Source organism: Spodoptera frugiperda, chromosome 15 (assembly GCF_023101765.2).
Source record: "Spodoptera frugiperda isolate SF20-4 chromosome 15, AGI-APGP_CSIRO_Sfru_2.0, whole genome shotgun sequence".
Taxonomy (NCBI): Eukaryota; Metazoa; Arthropoda; class Insecta; order Lepidoptera; family Noctuidae; genus Spodoptera; species Spodoptera frugiperda.
The window spans coordinates 9,786,199-9,813,409 of NC_064226.1; the positions used below are offsets into that span (position 1 = coordinate 9,786,199).

Below are 27,211 nucleotides of genomic sequence, written 5' to 3' on the forward strand. Positions count from 1 at the left end.
TTTCGACTTTCCCGAGGCGAATTTTCACGTGAGCAAAATAGTGAAAATCAGCTGGTAGGTGTTGGGTATTGTATTATAATATAATATGTAAAGTAAACAACTATTGTATGTAGAAAACATTAATATGGACGCAAATAATAGTAACGTATAGTAATAGTTCTCTCATTCTGTTTATTTTAATAATATTTTGGTATATAAACTTCAACGAATGCATGCATTCGTCAAAAACAATAGGCGGATTTAATGTTGCCGCTTCGTAGACAGTTTTCATTGTATCTAAATATGGGAGGGCCATGCTTCGGCACAAATGGGTCGGCTCGACCGGAGTGATACCACGGCCTCACAGAAAACTGACGTGAAACAACGCTTGCGTTGTGTTTCATTGTGTGAGTGAGGTTACCGAAGGTTTAATAATCCCCGATCCCCGATCCCCCAACAACCCTTAACCTCGTTTACTGGCTTATATCATAAAAAAGCAAATGTTTTCATTTCTATAGTCTAGGCCTATCCATAGTCTTTGACGAATGCTGAGAATCGTGAAATGCCGCACCGTGGTAAGCAGGTTCATGTTCTTGTAAAATTAATACACGAACAACGTATATGGACATGTTATAAAGATAAGTAAAGTGGATCTACTAAGTAGGTACTAACTGCTTAAAACTTAGTTTTCATTAACTAAGTACGACTTCTCCTTACAAAGTAACGCAACGCTAAAGCGAATCCAGTTTAATGCCAACTTTTATAACTTTCAGATTTTAGTTTAAATACAAAGTAATTTAGTTTTCTAGCATTTATGTAGAAGTACCACTTACTTTTATTTATTTTTTTATTGACTACCTCAAAGGGCAAATCCACTTTGAGCTTTGACCAACGTTAATCATAAAGCGGTCGTGAGTTTATTCAGATTAAAAAGTTTTAAATTATTATTTTATTAGTAATCATGACTCTGAAATTTTATTACAGATTTATTTCCTGCCTAATTGATGCATATTGAAAGTTCATTTCTAAAAATATACATAATCTTTTCGCCAGATCCATAAATAAATTACAGGACAAAATGTCCCTCCGGATAGCATTAAGCAAACATTGTCCATAAATGATCTTAACCTATATCAAAAAAATCCCTTACACGAGCCAATCTTCGGATCCGACAATTCCACTTAGATAAACACGTGTACATTACGCTATACATTCATTTACATTTCTATTAATTTTTATTCAACAATCATCAAATCTATTCATGTAAACACAGAAACAATTATATTTACATATCTGTTAATTAAACGAAACCATTCAAACTGTCAAACATTGGTAATTAAAAATAATAGAGATAGCAGTACAACGCAACGTGATTCTGTGGCAAAAAACTAACCAATTCAATTAAATCCGCGAGTGTAACTTCAAATTGGTCGCGTGTTTTCAGTTTCAATGGCTGTACAAATTTTATTAGAGAAATAATTGTGCACGGGATTGCACCTGCGACGTGCGAGCGGCGTGTGTTACGAGTATGCGATTCGTTCCAGCGAAACGTGACTAAGCATACTTTCAACTTTATATAAATAAAAATTTATATTAGTTTTGTACAATTTAAAATGCGTACGAAATTGGAAAAACATTTTTTTAGAGCCGACATATTTTTATGACTAACCATTATAACAAAAAATGGAAACCAATTTCCCATAAACCAACATTACACGTTAAAACGTGTCCGATCTGAGCATACCAATTGTATTAACGACCACACACAGGTGCGGTAAAGCAGTTATTTGATTCCGAATATGATTGGATTTCAAATGAGCCTCATGTTGCATCGGCTCCCGAAGAGCACACCTATTTAGATATTAATTAAAATACAATGTATTAACGAGATTGCGAACGCAAATGAAGCAATTACCTTCATTTGCAAATACGAGCTGGTTTGTTGATATAATTTATTTTGTTTCACGTTTGATATAAGCCGCGGTGTGGTTTTACAATAGCCACACAGCCTATTGTGTTTGCGAAGACTAATTGTGTACACATGCATGATAGTAATTTAACAGTTAGCACTCCATTGTGTGATTTCATTCTTTGTTTGGATTACATAACATAGCACTAGGCTATTTATTGATTAAAGCACGGTGAAAAGCATTAGAAATCTTACAATTTGTCGCTAATATGCAAATAATACTAGTAGCTCTACACGTACGGCTTTGCACACGTCTCGGGGATGGATGAAAAGGGTTTTGTGTATTAATCCAGGTCTATCCTATCTCACCGTGTAACTTTATGTAAATCATATCCAATAGTTTTTGCGTGATTCACTTAAAAGGATTCGTTGGCTTAGTTTCCTTATCATCATTGCCGTTATTTGGTAGAATATCATTCTATATGTAGATATAAAATTTAATGGATTATACATCAATAGGTTAGGAAAGGTAGTTATTGCATACATAAACTCACGCCTGTCTTTCACGGAGTAAGCAGAGACAATGGAAGGCCAATTGCTACGAATTTGATATACTTTTTTCGCTTCATCAACAGTCATGAGTCTTTTCGTGCATGCTTGTTATTTACAACTATATAGTAGTTATTTATTAACTATATATACATAGTTATAACTAGTGTATAGCTAAGCTACCTACTCAATATCTTTATTGAATAGAGCGATTGATCTCAAGACCCCTTCCCTGTTTCCATTTATGACCATTCGTCCAAGAATTTCATTTCAGAGAATGAATATTTTAAGAGACATCCTTACTATTAAATTTCTTTAAAATAGGTCAGTATCGATTTCGGTAGTAAAGTATCCCAGCTAATGTAAGTTAGAATATTATGGGTTATAGCTGGATTTAGTAGCCGTAACTTGCATACTAATAGCTCCTTTGCTGCACGTTATAAACTTAGTAAGTAGTCAGGTGTAATATACTTACTTCTACGTATTATACAGGACTAGGTTTCGGCTACGATTTTCACATATAAATTAGCTTCTGCGCGATTGTCTTTCTCTTTTTACATAGTCAAAGTCAACGTCAAAGCATTTATTTTAATTAAACCTTAATATGACACTATAATGGGCTATAATTAGGCACTTTTGAAACGTCAATTTTAATTGTCCGTCAATTCTAGGTATCTGTCAGTGAAGCTAGGTGCTTGTTCCAAAGTGTAGCTTCGAATGGAGAAGAACGAGCATAGTAACGAACTGGCTTTTGCATATATAATATCAGTGTTATGTTAAATAACCTCAATCAAACATATTTCGTAGTATTTTCCGTAACAATAAGTAAAATTTATCTAAGGTTACGCATAGCGTGGGCCGCCCTAATTACAGTAACATCAATTCGAGTACAAAGTTACATTTCAATTGAAATGTAGGCGTGTATCTAGTTACAGACAAAATGTTTCTATGCGTACAAAAGTAACAATATTCGAAATGTTAGATTCGTAGAATCATCGTTTGGAGACTTTCAATATTTACTTCATGGATTCTTGGAAACTTTTTGACTTGTATGTATAGGCACTTGTGTTAATATTTTATAGAAATGTCAGAACGTATGTTGTAAAGTAAATACGTATGATTTTTGTTTATAAGCACCACTGTTAATTTTTATAATCCGATTTTTATAAGATAAAATATTTCGTAGGTAGAAAGTACCGTAATAGATCTGAATTTGTCTACGCAGATTACATTTTGTTTACTCTCGTATTCTCTAAAGGTTACTACAGTGAAATTGTAAAATTATGAAGCGGAATTTATAGTTAAGCACCGAGGCTTAAGTATAAATTCGTTTCTTGACCATAGGACCAATAATACATAATTATAATTATCACGTCAGATGAGAAGTAGTCACAGTCAGGGCATCATACATACATACACACATCATCAGCCGGAAGACGACCACTGTTGAAAAAAGTCCTCCCTCTTAGTCCTCCACGTAGAACGACAAGCCATCAGGGCATAAACAACATCAACATTCCAAAAATACATAATCAACCAATCACATAAATTCAACTCAAAACCTGCTATAAAGTCCAAACCTCATTACTAGCACACCAATAAAACACTGAATTCTTTACAAAACACTAGCAATAACACAACATGGCCACATAAAACTATCAGTAGTCGTACACAGATCGTTAACAACGTTCTTCTCATTAATGTTTTAATACTTGGACTGGACCCGCAATAATTTATTTACAAATTAATTACGGTGAAGGTCTTCCAGAAAGCTTTAGTTGCTGGTCATAATTAAATATGAGCGCCAACCTAGATATTGAAAACGAACACAGACTGGGAGTGGAAAGTTGTTTTTAATTTATTTATGTAGGTTCCTGAATTATAATGGGTGAGTATAGTGTATAAATAACTATAAAAATATTGGCTAAAGTCTTATTATTAATAGGTGTTTAGAACACTCATAGTCAATAATTTATATTTACTATTGTGATCTTAGAACCCAACACTGCCTTCAATCAAAGCCGTGACAGATATTTTTAAAACACCTTGTATAATAGCCTAAAATCGTGTCTAGTGTTTAGCAGTATGCTAGGTTAGGCTCTACAATAGATCTGCTTCCAGTCAAGCAAAAAATACGAATGTACAGGAATGTTTGTATTTCAACGAAATAAGAAGTCAATTAATTTAAGTAATAAACATAAAAACATACCTTCCGAAACAGATAGAATATTTATTTTATTTACCGCAGATAAAGCGAAAATAATCGTGAATTCGGAGCTGTATCCATTTAATTTCAATACATCTGCAAAATACATATCGATGTCGGACAAAAACTTTAATTCTGCCATTCTTATATTTATTTTATGAAAACCTCGACTTCGTAGTGAATAAATATAAATTATTTAACAATAATACAGAGTACTGAGTGAAACATACTTACATAAAATTTTAATTTATTCAGCAGACAACATTTTCCTGTTCATAAAAGAGCACTAAAACATTAAAATTGAAGCGTTCAAGTTTTGAATAACAAAACGGGGGGATTATCGGAGCTAAAAAATCCAATAAGACTGCAATGTGGTGAATAAAGTAACCGAATTTGAATTGGCAAGTCATTCCCATACATATTCAGCTGAGGAGGGAGACGCAGTGCGCAAAACTTTTGGCATTCTCACTTGCATACAAAAAATGAAAGTGCCGCGAACGAGAAATGGTGCATTAGCTGTGTCGTCTGACCTATTTAGCAGCCATCACCTCTCATGTTTAACATAACAACATGTTACTCTTATTTTTCTATGAAGCAATAAGGACAAGTTCCCGCTTCTGAACAGTTTTCAAGATAGATATAGGAAGGTAGTTGGTTATATGTATAAAGTACATCAAGTATAGATTCCTGTCTATAAACTATTTATTTATGTAGCTCCATTGTGGAAAATGCACATTTAATATTTGCAAGTAAGCAAAAGTATACCATCATCATCATCATCAGTCTGTTCTCGTCCACTGTCGGACATAGACCTCTCCAGGTACACCATGCCAGAGAGAAATATGTTATTATTACAATTTTCCAGAAGCAAAGCCATGTATATAGCTAGTACTTAATACGTAAAGAAGCTCGTATTTATAACTTTTGCTTTGTACGCGTAAGATACGGTTTGAGTTATACCACCGACAACCAGCCCACGGATAACGATGCGATAACTTTATCAAGGTCTTAAGATAACGCTACACTTTTCCTAGAAACTGATTAATGTTTTAATATTTTAATTAAAAGTTATACACCAATTACTTTCTTCTAAAAAACTTGTTAACCTACATTAACAAATTACCTAACATGTCTAAGAAAATATAAAAAGAGATTACACAAGAACATTATAACTTATGTATTTCATAAACCTAGGTAATTTGTAGGTACACACTTTGTGTTCACAATTTTAATCATATAATCATTGAAACCACGAAATTCTACTTTAAGTAGATAATAAAGTAGGAAAAAAATTAAGGTTTTTTTATGATCCTTAAACAGTAGCAATTACTTTTATTGTATGCACAGTTTTATCTCGACTGACTGGGATTAGTGTGTCTATGCAAAGACACTTCTGTCCAATCTTAAACACATGTTTAGCGTAATATAATCGGAGCTGCGGACTGGCCAGAGGAGGAACTCTATGGTTTTTAGCCAGTAAGAAACTGACACACCCTCTCGCATTGCTCAAGGCGGAAGAAGTCATTGAATCATTTAACCCCCTCAAAAAAGCCTTATATAATGCTACATGTTACGATGTCGATTATTATAACCACAAAGTACAAAGTACATACACGACTAAAATAACTTCAGCTTAGATGTTTAGGAAGTGTAATTAAAAATCGCGTTCGTTTTTTGCTAGACTGTACTGTGTTCACATAAAGCCCTAAAGAGATCTTTGGAAGCTTCTATGCTCATTATATATTAATGGAAAATATCTGATAACTTTTCAAGGAAGCATTTTCATGTTTCAACGGTTTAATAAATAATTTTGCTTTTCACGTTTATTTAAAGGTAAGAAAAAGTGAATTGATTTTAGATTAAAAATTACTAAGAAATTAAAAAAATCCCAAATTCTGTCAAAGATCAATACTCCACAGAGATAACTAGGTCGCGGGTAATATATTATTATAAAAAGCGACAAGTCAAAATACTAGCTACTTTTTAAGGCCCGTATTACATATAATACTACGAAAATATTCAAAATATTTTTTTGTGATCCGGGACCAAATTGTAACTTCAGTAAGCTCAGCAATGACAACATTAACTTAATCAGGGAAGTAGCTTAAATGTACAAGCAAGTGAAATCTTCAAAGACCACTATACATATATCTTTTCCACCATTACATAAGGCGGTTAATAATACAAGTTAAAACCATTTAAGCTAATAGCACATGAAAGGAGGGCTACTAACTGGTTATTATGTAATTAACTATTGATTTACCTCAGAGTTTGTTTCGGCATTTTTCTTCAGAATAGTCCGTTAGGAAATACCGACCTCATATAGATTTTTCTTTATATTTTAACGTCTGAAAGTGCTCTTTTGTGGCCATTGGACTTGTCGTTACAAAATAATTTCATTTCAAATTTCATTTCAGATGTTCTAATAGACACCACCAATTACAAAAAATTATACAACATTTTAGTCCAATTATTGCTATACCGCACAGTAATCGGACACCATCAATTACAATTGGCCTCACCATTTGTTTAAAGAAATAATATGAATTTTCAATTTGAATAAGTCGTAGTGGCCCGGAGGTTTAAGCCCCTTTCTCATGCATGAGTATGCAGCTTCAAAACCTACCAACGTCAAAGTATCAATATGACTTTTTCCGAGTTATAATACCTTCTAAGATTATTTAGACACCACTGACAAACGGTGAAGGATAACATCTTGAGGCAATCTGGGCGTATAATTTCTGGTGATAAGTTTGAAATCGGTAACCAGTATTGAGCAAGCGTGGTGATTAATGCTCAAACCTTCTCCGTGTGAGAATAGGCCTTTGGTCAGTAGTGGCCACTTTCAGACTGTTGATGATGATGATGATGAATTTGGAGATCGAAAAATATTCAGTATGTTGTGGCTAACACACTTTATTTTTCCTGTATTGTAGTTACTCAAATTATATAGAAGAAATTATAGACTTTAAGTATTATAGTAATTCAAATAATGTAGGAATAGAACCGGTGACACGTTGCTCCACAGCTGATCGTCAAAACAATCCACCAATGAAGAAACCTTAATTAGATATTAACTATACTCATAACCCACACGGGAGTCTTAAGTAGGTTTAAAAATTCTCCTGAAGATACCATGTATACCATGTATAAGCTGCAGTTAAGAGCCCGACCGGAAATCGATTCCCTTACCCTGCAATCGCCCAACGGTACCAGTCTCCAAATTCCTTTTTTGTCTTCCCCAAAGTAGTACTTTTACCATAACTTATTACTAGAGATATTTAGGTAATAATACGGATACATTCAATGAGCAGAATGCATTAACTTCTATTTCAGATTCTAATCCAAAGCATAATTTCGGCCTCTAAAGTCCTTACAATTCCCCAATCCACTGATAGACTCAAGGACTTAATGCTAAATTCTCCTATTTGCGTCTGTACCAATGAAACAGAGATGAATAGACATTGTAAATACAGAATTCAACATCTATTGTTATACTAAGGGTCGGCGCAAACGGGCAACAGACCACAACTACTGGTGGCTAGCGACAGCCACTTAACACATTTTTTCATTTTGTATAGACGTTCCGTCCACGTGTAACCAGTAGCGGCCACTCGCCATAGAAGTGTCCGCGACTCGCCATTTGTGGTCGCTACGGGCCACACAATGTGTATGTTATATTTTACTGTAGGACCAATTAACATTAGATATACTCAATGTAGTCGGCGGCGGTGTCGTCTACGTCGTCTGCGTATTAAGAATGATACTAACAAACTTTCCGTGTCCATGAGTCCATCGTAAGACTGCACAGCAGAGATTATAATATGTAGTGGTTTCCGAACATCAGTGGCTATCGCTCGCTTCTTGCACTGTTACAAAAGTGGCCGAAGCACGCGACAGCCACCGGTCAGTGGCCCGTTTGCGCCAATTCTAAAGATAAGAAAACATTTACGACAATCTCCCTATCAATTTTGACTTAATATAAACAGATTGTCCACGACAGATTGAGAGCCACTTGACTCCGTTCTTAGAATAAAGACGCTCTTAAAAGCCCATCTTATCTTACACATTGTTTCATAATAGATATTAGAATTTATAGCTGATAAATTGTTTAAGGACACCGTTTTATGAATTAATCTACGAGTTTCGTTCAGGAATTTCAATGAGGATCATCTTCTAAGTTTGACGTTGAAGGAAATATGAGTCTATGTTTTGTTTGTAAACTTGTGTTTGATACTTTCATGTTTTTAACAGAAAACACAACTGTTGACATGCATATATTCTTAAACAACTGTAGCGAAAAATAATACCAAACTTTCTATGAAGAAGAAAGTGCTGAAAATATATTCAAATATTCGAAGATTTTCGTGAGAAAATATCTCGTACTATAAAGAACACACGCCACTCACAGTTCAGTGAGAGACAGTTCAAATAACAGCTCCGTTTCAGATCAAAACTGGAAGAGGAGCACCGGAGCCGAATTCAATAAGTACGAAGACAGGAATAAATTAGACCGAAACCCAAATATAGAACGTAGATTTATCTTGATTATTTTACACCCCGGTTTTTATATTTTTCCCCATATCAAATAATACCTCCATTTTAATATTTTAAATTTTATAAAAGCTCGTTATACTCAACAAACTTTTATCTACCTATTCCTTATTAATAAGTTACAAACCAATCGAGAGAAACTGTTACGAAGGAAATTACCAGTTATTTATTATATACACGTCCTCGGAATTATTTATTTAGCGAATGAATGGAAAAGTACAATAATCCCACTTCCAGCTACTAGATACATACAAGATTCCCTTAACACCAAATGTGTACTCACCAAACATCACGTTCTTACATACAAACATCTATACTGTCCGTATTGGCACACAAAATGTCAAACAAACACAATCATATGTTCACTCACTTTCCACTTAAATGTGTTTATAAAAAATAGTTGGACTTTTAAAACCACATGCGAGCTCACTGACAGTTCGGAGTGAAGTTTATTATTTTTTTATTTTCACGTGACTTACGTAAGTATGCACGCGGTGAGAGCGGCGGGCGGCTGGAGTCGCGCGCGTGCCTCGCCTCGCGCCGAATGCCACTGAGCCAGGCTCGACTGCTAGCCACGCACCGCGCATGCCTCCATCACAATAAGCCCGAGCTCACACGAACATCTAAAGAGCTTGCACATCCCGTGAAACTGATTTTTATTTAAACAACAACTCTATCGGCGACTGAATCCGCAATGTTTTATGTAGCAGTTAGCTTTGCTGAATTTGGAATATTGAGTTTTCCGCGAGACGCGTAGTCGTGGTTTGGTATTTACTTTTCTGTATCATGTGGACATTTCCTTAGAGATTCACATTTTAACTATTCATGAACGGTGGTCCTATCTTTGCCGCGCCGATAACCAGTCGAGTGATAGCTTCCTTATCGTATTTTTAGGGCGGTCATCGGTCCTTCAGTTAAACATTAACCAACACCTTTATACTTTATTAGGTCACTACTTCATGCTCAGATGGTTGAATCAATTATGAATGGAAAGGTGTTACAAGCTTTTTTATTGAGGGTTGAAAATGCTTAATTTGTTAAGTCTCAGGGTACCTCAGTAATAAGATGAGCTCGTCTCTATTCTGAGACCCGATAACACAATATGCTAGAAATTGGAGCATCCCTGCATTATAAAGAGAGCTCTTAAGGACCCAATTTAACATGTAAAATGCTTTTTATTTAAGTAGCTATCGTATATTTTAATAAGATTTGTTGCCTATTTAACGTCGGCACTTACATACGTTAAAGAGGCACTTGAACTCTTAGAATTTATCTACGCCTAAATAAAAATATCTTTTTGTCGAGTGTTAAAATAAGTCGGAATTCTTTGCTAAAACTCCCATGTCTTTTTGTCATTATTATTTTTACAGTTTACAGGCTGTTATATATTACAATGTAACTCAATAAACCCAGAACATTGGTTGAATGATGAGCGTGTAAACAATATTGTCACCGTGTAGTTGATGTGTACATATGTGTTTACAAGCTCATTGCGACCGACACACGTGATCCGAATTAAGTGAGAGCCGACCCGTTTTTACACGGAACCACGTCGACCCAACTACATGTCTAAACAACGAACAAATTATTTTTAATATCATTTTAGTAGAAAACAGTAAATATGTCATGTTTGTGTTACTGGGAACTTTTTTATGTATATAAAATACAAATTATAGTTTGTGCTTCTAGGTTAGATACCTTTTCGAGCCGATAATGAATATACAGGCAATATAAATAATGAAATCTATGGATACAAAAATGCAGATAATCAAACTTATCCGTTAAGTAAGTACATATTAAATATTTTCCTTTAAAAAAAAGATATGATATTCTTACGCGATTTTCTGCCAATCAAATCAGTTAAAACATTTCGCATGACATGACAAATCTTCCAAATTACCAAAAGTGATATCAAAGTGATATGTACTACATTCATAAAAAAAATATATGAACGTATTTTCTACTTACATTCAGTAAAGCAAGTTTAATTAAAACTTCGTAATATTTCATTCTAAACGTTTTTAAAAGCAATTTGCTCTTAATATCACGTACTGCGAAGCGACGTGCTAACCATAATCAGAGTGACGCATCTGAAACCAAAACCCACTCCCTTACTATAGAAACTCGCTAAATACTAAATTGTGATTTAGAATTAGAACTAATTTCAAGATATTTCATTGAAAATCAGTTACTAATTGAACAGACGTAGTTGATTGACATGTAAAAACCTTGATAAGGTTCAATCAGGACATTTTCAGTAGTTAGTAAATGTTCTAAGCATTAATTTTTAATATAAAATCTGCACTATTTGTGGAATCCAAACATGCAACCAAATAGCTTCTATTCTGTATTTGGATATAATAAGTTAATAGTAAATATATCTCGGTAAAGTCTCTCTTCCCAAATTATTACAAAATTTAACAGAAAATGATTTCAGAATACCCTTTCATATTTCTTAGCATTAATTTATATATCTAAACATTCAATGGATTCATATTGCAAGAGTATGGAATTACAGTTCCATTTTCCGTCTAGATTTCTAGACCTTAAACTATTTGGATTTAACAGTAACTGAAATTCATGGCACTAGCTACATTAAGCATTTCATGAATCAATGAACACAATACGATACTATGAAAGTGTTCAATCTGAGTATTCTGATTCTGAATAAGAGCTTTGTTGTATAGTAAATATCTTAATTACTATACTGCTCTATAAAACTTAAGTACCTTTATGATTTGAATAGAAACTTTTATATGATTTTAATATAAATTCCTATTGTTTTCATACCAGTAAATTATGGGTAATCATCAATCTTCATCAAACTGATATCATGATTTTGTGGTACACGATGGGTTCATGTGCATAAATTACTTGAAATAATTGATGGATAAAAGCTACATTAAAATATACGAGCGTAGCACCATGCTACGAAGTTGCTACGGCGTAGCACATTCTACAGTGATTGTAAAAATTTGAATCAAAATGTTGATTTTATTTACTCCATTTTCTCAAGCTTTAAGATATTTTTAGTCTTAAAAACCTACGGTATTTGTCAATCATTTGTGTTTATTGAAAAAAAGAATTATAATATCAGAAAATAAAGTAATAAGTAATCGAAATGTTCTGAGTTGAAGAAACATTAGATGATTGACCATTTTAATTATAAGGGATTAAGAAAAGAACAAAAAATATACTACTAGACGACCCTAGCCGAAATTACTTCGATCCTATTAGTGACATATCAAAAAAGGGTCTAATTAAAAGTACCCACAATTGGCGAACATGCATGAAGAGATTGATTAATGTAGAAGAAGCGAAAGAAATATGTCAGGGGACGTTTGGGGTTCCATTGTCCTTATTCTATAGGAGACAGATGTTATATGTGTGTATTGTGGAAGATTGAGGTACTTTATACTCATGCATAAAATTAAATTCCCTTTTTAATCCTTTCCCTCCTACTTAATACGTACAACATGAAATCTATAAAACTGGAAATCTAATTCATGTCGAGTATCGTCAAGTGTTTCATATAAATGTAATTTTAATTACTAACACCTAATTAGGTATACCAGATTCAGTATCATAAAATCAAGTGTTGAATGTGGGTTGTCTGGAAAGCAACAAAGTGGTTGATATAATTTTAGGGCTGGGCAACGATGCGGCGGCGGCACCGATGCTGAAAATAGCCGCAATCAATAGAAACAGCGCGCATTATTTAGTATCTGACGCCCTGGCCGTATCTAAGCGAATAATACGGTAAACTTCGGTCCATTATAAACACCACCGGTTTTTATCTTATTTGCTTTCCATTTCGCAGAATAATGTTGTATAAATACGTTTTTATTATGAGTAATGTTATAATTTTTCGTTGCTCAGATTTTTGAGTGCCTTTTATAGATGCTTTTTTATTTATGTTGATATGTATACTTATCAGAGATGTACGTCATAATCAATTAACCATTTCTATTTCTACTTCAGTTGATACATGTCCCAGATTCGTAGAAAGAACCAAATCGATTGTAGAAAAGAAGTCTAAATACATAAATACATAATGCAGATAAAATTTCTGAAGAAACAAACAGTAGCACATAGCGTTCATACAAAACGTGCAACAAACAACATTTTGAGTCGATACACAAATTTTAAATTCAGTGTAAAATATTCGGTGCACTCAACGACATTGTTAGAATTTATTGGCAGAGCGAGCGGAGGAAGACGCCAGCGCATAGTTATGGACCGCGGTCTTCTCCACAACGTTACTTTCCGCGGACTCGCTGCATTTCAATGACTCCAGCGTTGTCATGGAAATATAGCGAATATCTCATACAAAAGACGAAACTTCGATGTCCTACTATATGCAGTGCAATCTTACCTATACAAGTTGGTCTCTTCAAAACCTACTAAACAGAGTTCGAGTCAGACGTCGGCATGCAAGAGCTGAAATTAGGTCAAAAGTAAGCTCATATTCTAGAATGAGCCACGTTCTAATTATGAATTCCCGACTTTGCTGTAAATGTGTGGTTTTTAGACGATCTCATCATTTTTGCAAACGTTCCGAAACCCTTTTTGCTCGTTCTTTCAATTTAATTGTTTGGTTACTAGATAAAATTGATCATGCGCTTAAAGTTTTCCTAACGATGTCTGCTATAATTAGCATTAATTTGATGTAGATTCTTGTATTGAATTCACAACTATTCTATTTAGACTTCTAAAGCAGATAGACTTCTTGATATTTGTATAAAAACAAAAGCAGCCCCCTTTTTTGTGTGCACTAATGCTTTTATACTTAACCCAAGTTTAAGAGCGACACACTGATGGTTCGATAGCAGATTGTCGTAGAAGGCTGATTGCATTTGATTGGCAGCGCCTAACAAGAAAAGGATCGATGGGCTCTCGCGGACCGTATGGGCACGGAAAAGGTTTTATGTGTGGCTTAATCTGTCCCAGGGGGCAGTCGCCATTAATTAGGTCGGTCAAGCGCTGCCTCAGCGGTTTTTGCGGTGACAATTGACGTATGTCTTTCTACGACGTCGCGTGGATATTACCGCCTGGAATTATAGGTACCACTGCGGTTATTAGCCACAAATACCGCCGACGCGCTAGTTGATTTAGCGTGAACCAATTTGATGATGGACATTGCGTACTTTGTAGATACTGCCATATGGAAGTAAATTATATCTGTTTATAATTTTATTAACACAAGTTGTTTACTAAAACTCGTATGTATATCATTTGTGGTTTGTTAGTATCTTTTATACATATTATTTAATTAACCACTTGTATGTCGGTATATAAGACACAATAGAAAACACATTGTGTCTCGCGTAGATCTGCGTTCCGACAGACAACGGGTTAAAACCCAATTACCCATATGTCAGGCAATTAATTGACTGATAGTCCATTGGTAAATGACTGTTCTTATTTAAATGATTTTCTGTGTGTCATTAAAATAATAACTAAATTGCTATGGTATACATGGCACATTACAATTTCAAATTGTAGTGACGGCAATATTGAATGCATATTTGCCTCGGCAAAGCGATCAGGGTAATAGCTAGTTGACTACGTAGCTTAGCAGGAAAAACTTTATGAATATTCAAATTAGTAGAGTTACCAGATTATTGGTCGCAGCTATAATACTGGCAATAAACATTCGAGGGTTTAATAGGTCAAGGAATTTTCCTTACAAAAATGTACGAACGAATTGTAAAAAAAAATATTAAAAGAAATGGCTGCTAGTGGTGTAGTGTCACGAACTGCGAACATAAAAAAGTCCTCGGCAGATACTAAGCTCAATACCGTACATTTCAGTAAATATTTACTTTTCTATGAATAAAATTCAAACAACCATAATCGCATCTGATCAAACCTGTCACAGCACTCCAAATCACAGCAATGCAATCAAATCAATACTTATCTCCCTTTAGACAATTTTAATTATACAAATATTTGGGTTTGCCGCCGACAACCCTCAAATTAGCATACTAAAGTATGGGAGACGTTTCGAAAATGTCGGTTGCGCGGAATGTAAATAGTAATTATATATTTATACGGATTCGGAGCAGGGACAGCTATTACGTTGTTTCCAGGGGTGATTGATTCTATTTTTGCCTACAAAAGGATCAAAGGATGCGGGTAACTCCGTAATGTGTTGGTTGGGACGATTTCAAGAGGTAATGGAAAATACTAAATAGGCAACCTCTGTTCCACCATCACAGTGATTGTTGAGATTTCGTAAACAAGGACGTCATGGAAAGATTTTATATACAACGGTAATACTAAATTGTAAATTAATATTTTTTTGTAACCTGTTTATTTCTGAACAATAGAATAAGTTTAGTCTGAATGTATTGGGTCTATTTTATGTTATTGTTTTGATAAAAGCATTGTATGAATGAGAATATTAGTAAACAGCGATTTAGTTAGGAATCCCTGTTTACTAATATTCTGTTTATTAATATAATTTACTAATGAGAATCTAGAATGTAAAGATATCGTTATTGAATACACGTTACAAAACGTTACATTTGCGTTCATTTTAATCGCTATGCATAGTATTTGTTTATATGTAGTTATTGAAATTCGTAATCTTCAAAATGAAATAAGTTCATATAAAATTACTGCAAAAAGTAGCATATAATTTTTTTTTTTTTTTTTGTAATCGTGCGTAATTTAAAGCACATTTATCAAACCAATAAAACATTGATTATGATGTATTATAATGAATACGAACAACAGTAGTACCTATTCAACCTAACTATATATAATTACATAATCTCAAACACGTCAGCTCCCGTTTAAGTTTGCCGAAGATAGAGGGCGCCCGATGCCAACAAACTCCCCACTGGGCGAGCTCCTTATTATTCATTGCAACACCGGCTAACTGATAATAAAACTTGTGAACGGTTAAATTAAACTGCCGACGCTTAATCCACGGGAATGTGTTGGTTAACAGACACCATTATCGATTGGTAAACTTCTTTAGTGCATCTGTGATGAGGCTTTATACTAGTCCTTTATCATTTCAGTCGGTAATGGTTCCAATGTTATACGTCCCGCAGTTTGCCTTCTAATGTTATGAGTTCTAAAAATTAAGGCCTAGTAACATTAAAATATGCCACCATATGCCTAGATTATATGTGATAATGACGTCAAATCACAGTATAGCTTAATCAGTTGTACTGTAAATTAGTATTATCGACCAACTCAGAATTTCAAAATGGTTGCTTTATATTAAGTCACAATAGTTTTAAGTAATTTCAACATAGACTATCTCGGTATCATTTCAAAAACTACTTAATAAAGGACCCTTGTAACCGAATCGCTCCATCCAATTCCTATTGAGTCATTATTTTGGTAATAAAATTTTAGATGAACTCCCTAAGGTACACCACAAACTAGTGAGTCGTAACAGTAACTGACAGCAGTAGACAGTAATAATGTAAAGTGATATGATGACGTGGCACGGAAGCGAAGCAGTGACGGATGGACAGGAGGCGACGCCATGTCGACAACCCGACATGACTGTTGAATAGTTAACTCTCTTTGATGCAGTGAGCTTTAGATGATGTTTCGTGTGTAGGCACGACAAGTCACTCGAGATTTGTTCAAGATATAAATAAGAAAACGGCATAAACAATCATCCGAAGGACAACTATCGTAAGAAATTAACCACAATTAACTAAAAATCACGGTTTATTCACGTACATTAATAGAGCAAAGCTCTACTATTTTCGAGTCACAAAGGGACTTTACATCATGAGCAGCGTGCGTAGACGCGGTGACGTCGAGTAGCCTACCCAGTAGGCTGCAGTAGGCATGATAAAGAGCCACTCTGTGAATTTTAAACCAATTTTAAAACAAGTTAAAAACTAATGACTTGTAAGAAAAAAATTAGGAAAGTAGCACAATGAAAGAAGACATTGCGGCTCCTTCAGGTCTGGTATACAAATATATCAGTGAAATATATCCCAATAACACATTAGACCACCCACACAAGGTATAAGATAACATAAAAGCAAAGTTTTAAAGTGCTGCAGAAGCGCACTACGCGTCCAAATGGCGCATGTACCCTTGGAATAAGTGCAGTTTTTGTGTTTACTTGGCAACTCAAAGCGGTTCGTATTTATTTGGCACGAGCTTGGGAATCCCACAGTAACCTTGACCTTGAAATGGAGGTCCGGCACTGCGCCTTTTACAATGAAAAAGCTTTGTGTTCCAGCACTAAATCGTTCGAGACCCTGGCAACTTGTTAGCTCTCTGAGAGAATTTTAGAGAATAACCTTGGCAAACTGTCGCTGCAAATATAATAAGGTTACAGATTATAAATTCATTTGGGCGTCACAGTCTTTTCAATCTCGTATTTTAATTTTTACTGTTTTAATGTTACAATGATTTGACATTATGTAACAAATTGAATGAACTATAGCTACTTTAATTATTATATTACTTACGTAACTCGACTGTTTCATGAATATGAGCCCCGGCATGGCTTGAAACTAGTCGAGTTCCCCGCCCAACAGTTACGTGTGTAAACCGGTAACATAATGATAAATTTAGTATGTCTCACGAAAGCTATAATAGAACTGCCTACTTTTCAAAGTCTAATTTGTATTTAAATCAATCAACTTGTCATCTTTATTTGTATTCGCTGCATAAAAATGTGTTGGACAATACATAATAAATGATATCATTCACAATGAAATAAAAAGGGATCTAATTTGTACGGCATCGTTTAAGTAGGTAATATTTAAAAGACATTATTGTAGATCATTATAGCGCACTATTAACTTTTTTCTCCACCCAGTAATGATAATATCTACGTAAATCCCACAGATCTAGGAAAGCACTTGAGAAATTCCTTCTCAAGCTTAATAATGAGCTATTAGAGAATTCATCGAATAAAAAGGGGAAGAAATGGTTTTACGTAAAGAAAATAATCGCAGTACTTATAAATGTTTTTGTTCATTTCTTTAAGTTGTAAAGTGTAATAATAAAATATGAATATCACGTTTCATATTTTCAGTGGAGCATACAGTAAGTATACTATAGTATAATATATAACACTCGGATTTCTAAATAAACAATTATGTATTTTGAAAGTCAAAAACCACTTACTACGTGTATATAATAATCCATGTTTAGATTCCTGGTTACGTAATCATCAGCTAAAACATTTCAACTTTACTTCTTGTAGAAATATTTCACATTCTAAATAGCTAAACTGCTTGTTTCCCGTACAAGCCTCAACAGAGAAAAACTTTACACGAGAAAACTTCGCGAAATTGTTTTAAATAGTTACACTTCTGGCCGAAGAAAGTTATCGACGCGCGGCCTGATAATTCTCTGTTAATAATACTTATGGCCGCACTTCCCAGCACATGGCGCCACCATTTTGAGTAGATAATAGGATTTTAATTGAGATGAAGCTTTACAGAATAGAAGGCTATTTCGAAGCCTATAAATTTTTATTCATAACCATTATCGCCAGTGCTTCGGGCGCCGATATTGTACGCCGATATCCATGGTTAAATATCTATTTTAGGTCATTCGGTCGTGTTCACTGCATTTAGTAGACCGTAAAATATCTTATCGTCAGTCGGTATTAGAGTAAATGAATCGAGTGCACTTCATTACTGCACTAACACTGTATTAAATCCGCCAAAATGTTTTGCTCTCAGCAATTATTTGTACTTGTCCGACCAAAAAGGTTCGCAAAATTCCCCAGAGTAGTCTAAAAGCGGAATACGCAGAAAACGCTGACGTCGAGGATTAATGCCTAAACAAAGACTTCACAAGCAACTGGATTAGATAAAAGATAATAAGAAAAACGGGCCTAACTTTCAGAAAACATTACTACAAGAGGCTTTGTCTTTAAATAGAGTACCCGAACTCTTCATAATCCGGACCCGGGCACATGCCTCGTTGGTCCAATATACATGGTGACGATATCTCATTCTGTCGCGCTGTGTACGTTAAACAACGCGCGGTACGTAAACTTCGTGCACACTCCAGGAGCTCGGCACCAAAATTTTACGTCTCCCATCACTAGTGATAAAATTGGAAGATCATAAAATGAAAACGTGCGATATTTTAACGGGAGCTATTAACATGACACATTTACCGGCTTCGTGACCGCCCTCGGAATTAACGGAGCCTGCATTGGACTGTGCCAACTGGCCAGTTAACGACTATTTGCCTTTCAACCATTAAATATATTCATCCGTAGTGTAAAATAGTATTAAACCGGTGTTTGCCCTGTATAATTTACTGACTCCCAATATTGAGTCCAGTAAAATCTAGGAAAACGCTCCAAATGCCAACCAGAACTCATTTTCTTTAAAATAACTGATGCTTTTACAAAGTAGAACTAAGCAATGGTTTGAACATACAACTCAACCATTTACTGATTGGTAAACAAACGCCGATTTCCACAATATTACAGTTTCTAGAATTCGGTCAGACAACTGATAACTGTAACAAAGTTTAGTTACTTGTTCACTGGCGAGATAAACTTAGTGCTTAATCGGAATGCTGGAATAACTACAAGTTACTACAGGAATTTCAAGCGAAACGATTGTCCTCGTTTGATTTATGTTAACGAAATTTTCACAAGTCTTGTTAGTTGTTTTAGAGAAATTCGTTCTAAGTATTAAAAAAAAGCTTGTAAGAATACCATACGTACCTATTTTATGTGCCATTTCACCAAAATAAGGAAAAGATTAGTAGGTACATGTATGATATTTACTCTAAACCTATACTTTAGAAATTATAACACTGCTAGATCAGGAGTATTACCAGTTCCATACGAGATTTGACAATTAATAGAATTTATACCTTCTCAATTGTCCTCAAGAGCTATACACGTAGCACCTCTTCTATTCATACATAAGACATAAATATTTGATCCATTTAGCAGCAGGTTAGTCCATATATTCCTTATTCAATCCAAAACATTCATATTTATCGGATTCAAAGATTCAGAAAATGGATTCAGATTGGATTTTGGCAGTTCATTGTGTTATGCATTATTCATTCAGTTAGTCCGTTAAATCAGCCGCTTGCGAGACAATAGAGAAACAATAAACTGACGTGATTGAAAATACTTCCCCAGCCAGCTGAATTTTAATAAATATCTTTGGCATTCAGACCTTTTGAATTTCTTAACTTTAGAATTTCTTACCTTCATTAAAGAGAGTGTTTTCCTAATGCTTTTTACATTTTGTTTAGGTAGCTTGTATTCTGTTTTATGGCGTGCCGCGTAGGTAGCAGCGTCGTAATCGTTTAAAAACCAATAACGTATCATGCTCAAGGTCTGTTATACCACACGAGGCTCACAAAAGGAAAAGGGCCTTCATTTTCCTGTTTACCTCAAACAGAGTAATGAAAAACTATTTTAAAAGCTTGAAACATTTTTCTACAAAACGGACAATAAATTTCTCGGAGCGACGCTTTCGATACAAAACAACTTCAAGTAGCATTTATTTTAATTGTGAAAAATAAAGAGCAACTGTCGCAGATAGCCGCGCTACTATCATTAAACTTTTTACCGCGCAGACCGCTAAAAAGTGCCGTACTTATTCTGGCGGCGCCGCAGATAAATTCCACGATCGTATCTCGGAAGGCAATTAAGATAAGCGAACATTGTGCTGTCACTGTTGCTCAGTGTACGTTTAGCGGACGCACGCTCGATTTATGCCCTCCTGCCAGGATAACTGGGTACACATACGCTGCACTACCGAGGTAACTAACGCGACGTCTGCTGCGCTGATAAACACATCACTGTGAGAGATGACGAACTGTTGCTGGACCCCGTAAATCTCTTGCCTCGTAACTCTTATTTTATGCACTTACGAACACTTCCTTCCTGTACGTGGAACAAGTTGAAAGTTTTAATTTTGTTTCCATAAAGGCTGGAGGCAAGGTATTCCAGACTTGCACGTGGAAAGCATTATTATGCTTAAAACTTCTATTCGCTGTAAACATCGAGGAGGGAACACCATTATTATTATTTTTGGTATAAAACTGAAGAGTTTAGGGGGCTATTTGTTTTAATAAGAAGTTTATGCAGTGTAGTGATAATAATTAAGGGTACTACGTCCGAACGGCCCAAATCGAATGGCCCATGGGCCATTCGGACGTAAACAGAAATCAGCTACGTCCGAATGACCCACTAAAGGAAAAAAAAAGGAAAACAAATGAGGAACTACATAATGTACATTCGGGTGCAATGTATATTTGGGTACGGTCGGTGTATTTTGGTAGTATTTTGGTAGTAATAATCAGTCTTATTTTAAAGAGTAAAACAACAAAATATTAAAATAACAATATAATATAATAACAATTATAACTATACAATTAACTTAAATTAAAAAAAAAGTTACAAAATCGGTAAAATTATTGAAAAGGTTGAAAGAAAAAAAAAGTTTTTTTCAACATCGACAGGCACTAAATTAAGTATATAGTAATTATATATTTTATGTCGTAAATATTAATAATATAATTAAAAAATATATATACATAAATATATATCAATATATAAAAAACATTAATAATATTTTTTTTTTTTGTTAATATAATGTTTGCGAATGTACTTTCTAATAATTTTTCATTTACTTTAACTACTCCTTTGTTTTCCTTTTTTTTTCCTTTAGTGGGTCATTCGGACGTAGCTGATTTCTGTTTACGTCCGAATGGCCCATGGGCCATTCGATTTGGGCCGTTCGGACGTAGTACCCATAATTAACACCATTTGCATTGATTTAAACATTAACAAGGTAAGTTGAATATTGATATGTAACTGAAAGACACAACTCGGCCTAACCCGCAAGAGTTGAGGGAGAGCTGTTGTTACACAAACAAAGCTAAGTGATATAATATTTGTTCCGCGTACTATTTAGTTTACAATGTAAAAGTTTACACAATGGCTGCCGCCACAACATTCGAAATCTAAACTATGTTCCTGCTCCCTGAAATCGGCGTTAATATTGTTATACTTTAGAGAGCGGCCCTTAGAGGTGAAGGGAAAGTAATAAATTTATGAAGTAAGGCTTTCTGCCCTTTTGTTAACAAATTATATATAGGACGGAGTCTTTGTTGGTTATACAGCCCTTTTAACCTCGACACTCGCTCCAGCGTAGAAGTCAGTATGATAATGATGAATGAATGCCGCCCTTTCTTATGATAATATGAGAATGATAGATAACACATCCCTCACTGTACCTACTCGTTTTTTGTTCTTGATATCGATCCTGTTTTAATGCATCAATGAATGTGAAAACTATTAAGGGCGTAAATTATCTGAAAGTAATGTGATGGCCGCTGTAGAAACTTTCCGCTTTTAATCTCTTGAAGGCCAATAACTTTCTTTAACATTACATGGCTGTTTAACATATTTTTTTATTGTTTTTCTGTTGTGACGCTCATTTCTGAGTTATACCAAATAATATTTTCTCTCTATTGTTTCTAATTAAACAATCGTTTAATGAAAATAGAATGGATAAGCGAATTCATTATACAAACCGCTTGTTATGGGGAACGCAATCAATTTCTGTAATTGAATAACTCAGCCCAATCTAATTAAGCTTAAGTAAACCTATCGTGGAAATATGAAATCGCTAAAGATGAGGAAAATTATGAAGTTGTAGTACAGGCACCGTATAAAATGTAAGTAAAAGTCTATCTAGTATCTATACCTTTTTTTTTTTTTTTTTTGAGGTGGGAAAATCATCCAATGACTTCTCCCGCCTTGGGTGAGGCGGGAGGGAGTGTCAGACTCTTACTGACTAAAAACCACCCCGTTCCTTCTCCTGCTTTGAGCCGGAGCCCCGGTAACCTTTTACGTTGTCCGCAGCTCCGGATCAGGCATCAGCCCTACTGGGCCCCATCTGTGGTGGTCTGGCTCTTTGAGACGCGCGCGGAACGCGACGCGCCGTACGCACGGGTCTGGTTCTGGTCGGGCGGCGAGCTACCCTTGCTCGCCGTAAGGTGGCCGGAGATCGTCACGCGATCCCCGACGCCCGGAGTGTCTTCTGCGGCGGCTGGGGCGTGAGGAGGATCGACGCGCTCCGCCTCCTCCTTAGCTAGCATGACTGCTTCGCAGAAGGAGGAGACGGCGTCCCATTCCCTCTCGCTCCGCATCATGGCCTGAACCAAAGCCGGACGCGAGAGGTCACCGTCATCTAGTATCTATACCTACATTGCAATTTGCAACTTTTTAGATTTAAGTATAAGGTTTAAAATTGGATGTCATTTTTACATTTAATAATGGAAATTATCGTAGTATGAGACGTAGCATGTTAATGTATAGTGTACACGCAAACCGCGGGTGTTTGGCCGCTGAAAATGTTGAAAAAAAAGAAATCTAATTAAAAATGTAACCACGTTTGCTACGGGGGTACACATTTAAACAAAAAGTGAGGTTTGTTCCATGAATGAAACTGAATTGTAATCGAGCATTTTAAATTCATGTCTTGAACAAGGGAATCGGTTCAATCTGCTCTCGAAATGAACGAGTTATCTCTCAAGGGCATCGCGTCAGGCTTCCGACACGAAATCACTTACAACAACGCTTTGTTGGGACCGCAGCTGAGCGCCGAGCGCCGCACAACACTGCGCCTGTCAAACAATGATACGCCAAGCACCAAGGCGCCACAGTTTACATGCTAATAAATTCACATTACATCCATTCCCGGTTACGAGCTAATATACTGCTGAAGAGCTCGTAGCTCATGAGGCAAGTAGATCAAACGCTCTTTGAGTTAACTAATGCTGCAATAATTGATCTGATACGCACACGTCTATAGACACAAGACCACCTATTAGATCATTTGAAAAAATATGTCTATAACAGACTAGCTACCGATTTCAATAACCGATCTAAGTCCAAAATCTTTGGGTCGATCTTCATGTTTGACAGAAACTCTATAGAACTAATGTTGAAAATCGATATCGATTTAAAGATCGAAAGAACTCTCAGTCTTGGCTCATTTAATTCCAAATCAGACATAACCCAAGCTGTTACCAACCATTTACAATTCTTGAGACTTGAGACCTGATAATATTTAATTTAAATACACATTCAAAGTAAATTGAGAAAGAAAAGCAGCAACGTGTGTGCGATAACCGATTATTAGATTTTGCATTCCATGAATACAAAACAGAATATTTAAGTAAATGAATATATTCAAAAGACGGTTGAAACGTGTCACGTATGGCGCAACCTTTACACCAATAAAATAATCGATGTCTACTTGCTATGCTACTCGACAGCGATCCGAACAGAGTGTTAGAAAGCGAGAAGTTGGTCTAAACCGAACTCGTTCGTGCCCTCGGCTCCAATCATCGAGTCCCAAGTCGGGGAAACAACAACTAGGAACGAGCTCACTTCATTCGTGCCTTCACAAGTTGGGGAATAACTTAGAAATTCAATTTGCAGACGGTGAGCGTTGCAGCGGCCTGTACTCTGCCGCCTATGCAATGCGAACTTAGACATTGCTAACGTCACCAAACTTGCTGAATTCCAACACCGTATGAAATTCACACAACATCAAGAAAAACTTAAACAACTGAAGGACCACGATATAGTGCAACACTTCCAACCCAAAGGAAATGAACGTAAACATAAACTTGTTTGAACCTTCTTTACGGCGACATTTTTAGTTTTCCCATTAGCACGAAAATCTTTTCGAATTTTCGTGAAGGTCTTTGCTTTTATCCATTTTCTTTTTTCTCGATGGCTTTATAAAATATTTAATAAGGAAATACATGAAACAATAATTGTTTTGGTACAAGAGCTGTAACATAAATCGAGAAACCAAGACCTCATTAACGAGCATTTTAATTAAACAATACAATGAAATTTATAAAACAAACAAAAGAAAGCGGGAAATAGCCGGCTAATGAAGTGGCGGAAATTAATTAATAAAAAAACTCAAATGAAAATCTGAGTAAACAAGAACAATTTGTTTATTTTAACAGGAATATAAATGAAGTCGCCGTGTTAAGGATGGGGACAAATGTCGACAATTAATAATAATCACTTCATTACTGGCGTTATCCTGAGTACAGGGATCTACGGCAAAGGTCCTATTTAATTGTGTCATTAATCTTATGATTTCATATTTTAAAACTACAATACAGAAAAGGTTAGAGGGTACGTCTATTAATAACATATTAAAAGCAGTTACTCAGTATAAACTACATTAAGTGGGTATGGCTTAAGACTTATCGGTAAAAAATTGTATACTTTCTCCATAAATTAATTAAAATAAACTGCTTGAATTTTGAGGCTGGAGTAAAAAATGTCGCCGGGCGCGAACCTGTCACGGAAGCTACCCCGCGGCCATCACTCTTGTTTGATGCACCAATGTTTGTACCACACCTAGAATATTTGTGTTGCAAACGTTGGTCATAGATGTACCAATATTTGTCACTCCATCAAAGTTTAATAAATTCAATAGCTGTGAATGGACGCCATTGTTTGATAGTTTTCAATTGCGGTGTTTTCAATCAAAAATAGTTTTTTGAATATTTCGTACTACAGAAAAAACATGAGTGCTGATCTCACTCTAGTTGGGAAAAAGCCAGGAAACAGATGAGTAACAAAACCAAAATCATAATCACAACAGTGGTAGGTATCTATTTATCTTACTGCCAACCCTAATGGTGCCAAACCAGCACACATGACAAACAAAAACTGCTCACACATTCAGACAAAACAATACCAATTCATATTCAAATAGACTGCGCAAATCCACTGTTTGCGGGAGAAAAATGTTGATAAATAATAGAGCTAATAGGCGTTTATCGTTGAGGAGCGGCGGGCATTATTTCAGTCGATCGATGAGATCCATATTAATCACTAGGGAGTTCGTAAATCGTTCAATGTCGTCTGCAGGCGTATTGAGTGCGAATCGCGCGACACTGTCATGACTATTTTGTATCGCTTTATAAATTAAACTCGAAAAATAAACTGTTCAATACACCATTTAAGTTAATGCCGAAAACGTTTTAATACTTTGATGTAGGTACTTACTTCGTTAAATCATGTACGCTGATTTCACAACTAGTAGCTAGGCAACTGCCTGCTAGCATATTGTGTTTTGTCCACAAATTGATGTTCTAGATCTGAGAGCAAAAAGTATGTTAATTTGTCCGTTTTAAAAATATATCATTCTGAGCCATGCTTCGGCACGAATGGACCGGCTTGAACGAAGTGATACCGAGGCTTCATAGCAAAACAGACATACAATAACGCTTACGTTGTGTTTCGTTGTGTGAGTGGGGTTACCGGGAGCCCAATTACCAGCCGTGCCAATCTTACAATCTCCGTTCTCAAACAACACCTAAATTCTTAACTCCCAAAAGCTCGGTAACGCACTTTTAACGCCTCTTGTGTTTTGGGTGTCCATGGGCAGCGGCGATACCAATCAATCAGGTGATCCATCTCCTCGTTTACCGGCTTACACCATAAAAAATACCAGTCTGGCCTGGGGTCTGGTTTCATGGTGAAAATTAAAAAGAAAATAAAAATAATCCAATCATGTTATTGGTGGTATAGTTCAATATCTCCAGAATACTACGGATCAAGCATTGCAATGAAAATAACAAACCGAACTACACTATCGAACCAGCATTTGAGATAGTGTTTCAATTCGTAGGCAGACCAAAGTGCAATTGGATTTTTCGATTTGGAAAAATCTTAATTACAGCTAACAGTTTGGAATCGCGTTCGGTAAATGTTGAATGCAGCCTACGCCTCGCTCCTTGCAGGAATGTGAGTTCAATATGTCTGATATTGTATTCTTTGTTTTTCTGCTCCGTTTATTAAAAACCTGTTGCAGTTTACATAGGACAGTTTACAATAGGCAAACTCAGCACTAACAAAGCAGTTATTAGTTCAGTTTTTTCAGCGTCAAAATAATCTCATATCTCGTACTCTTTATTTTTCTTATCTAGTTTGTAACTAATAATTCTTAGATCAAATGTTAGCTTTAAGAAAATGTTTCCTA

The 27,211-nt window shown here is 35.5% G+C and overlaps 1 protein-coding gene across 2 annotated transcripts in view; it reads right to left on the reverse strand.

Annotated features, from left to right (window-relative positions):
• LOC118275842 (uncharacterized) overlaps positions 1 to 9,758 on the reverse strand; it is a 58,060-nt gene extending 48,302 nt beyond the window's left edge. For both annotated transcript variants that reach the window (XM_035593985.2, XM_035593981.2), the window contains exon 1: positions 9,481 to 9,758. The gene's annotated coding sequence lies outside the window, so the exon portion shown is untranslated. The remainder of the gene's footprint in view (positions 1 to 9,480) is intronic.
• Positions 9,759 to 27,211: the final 17,453 nt, after the last annotated feature.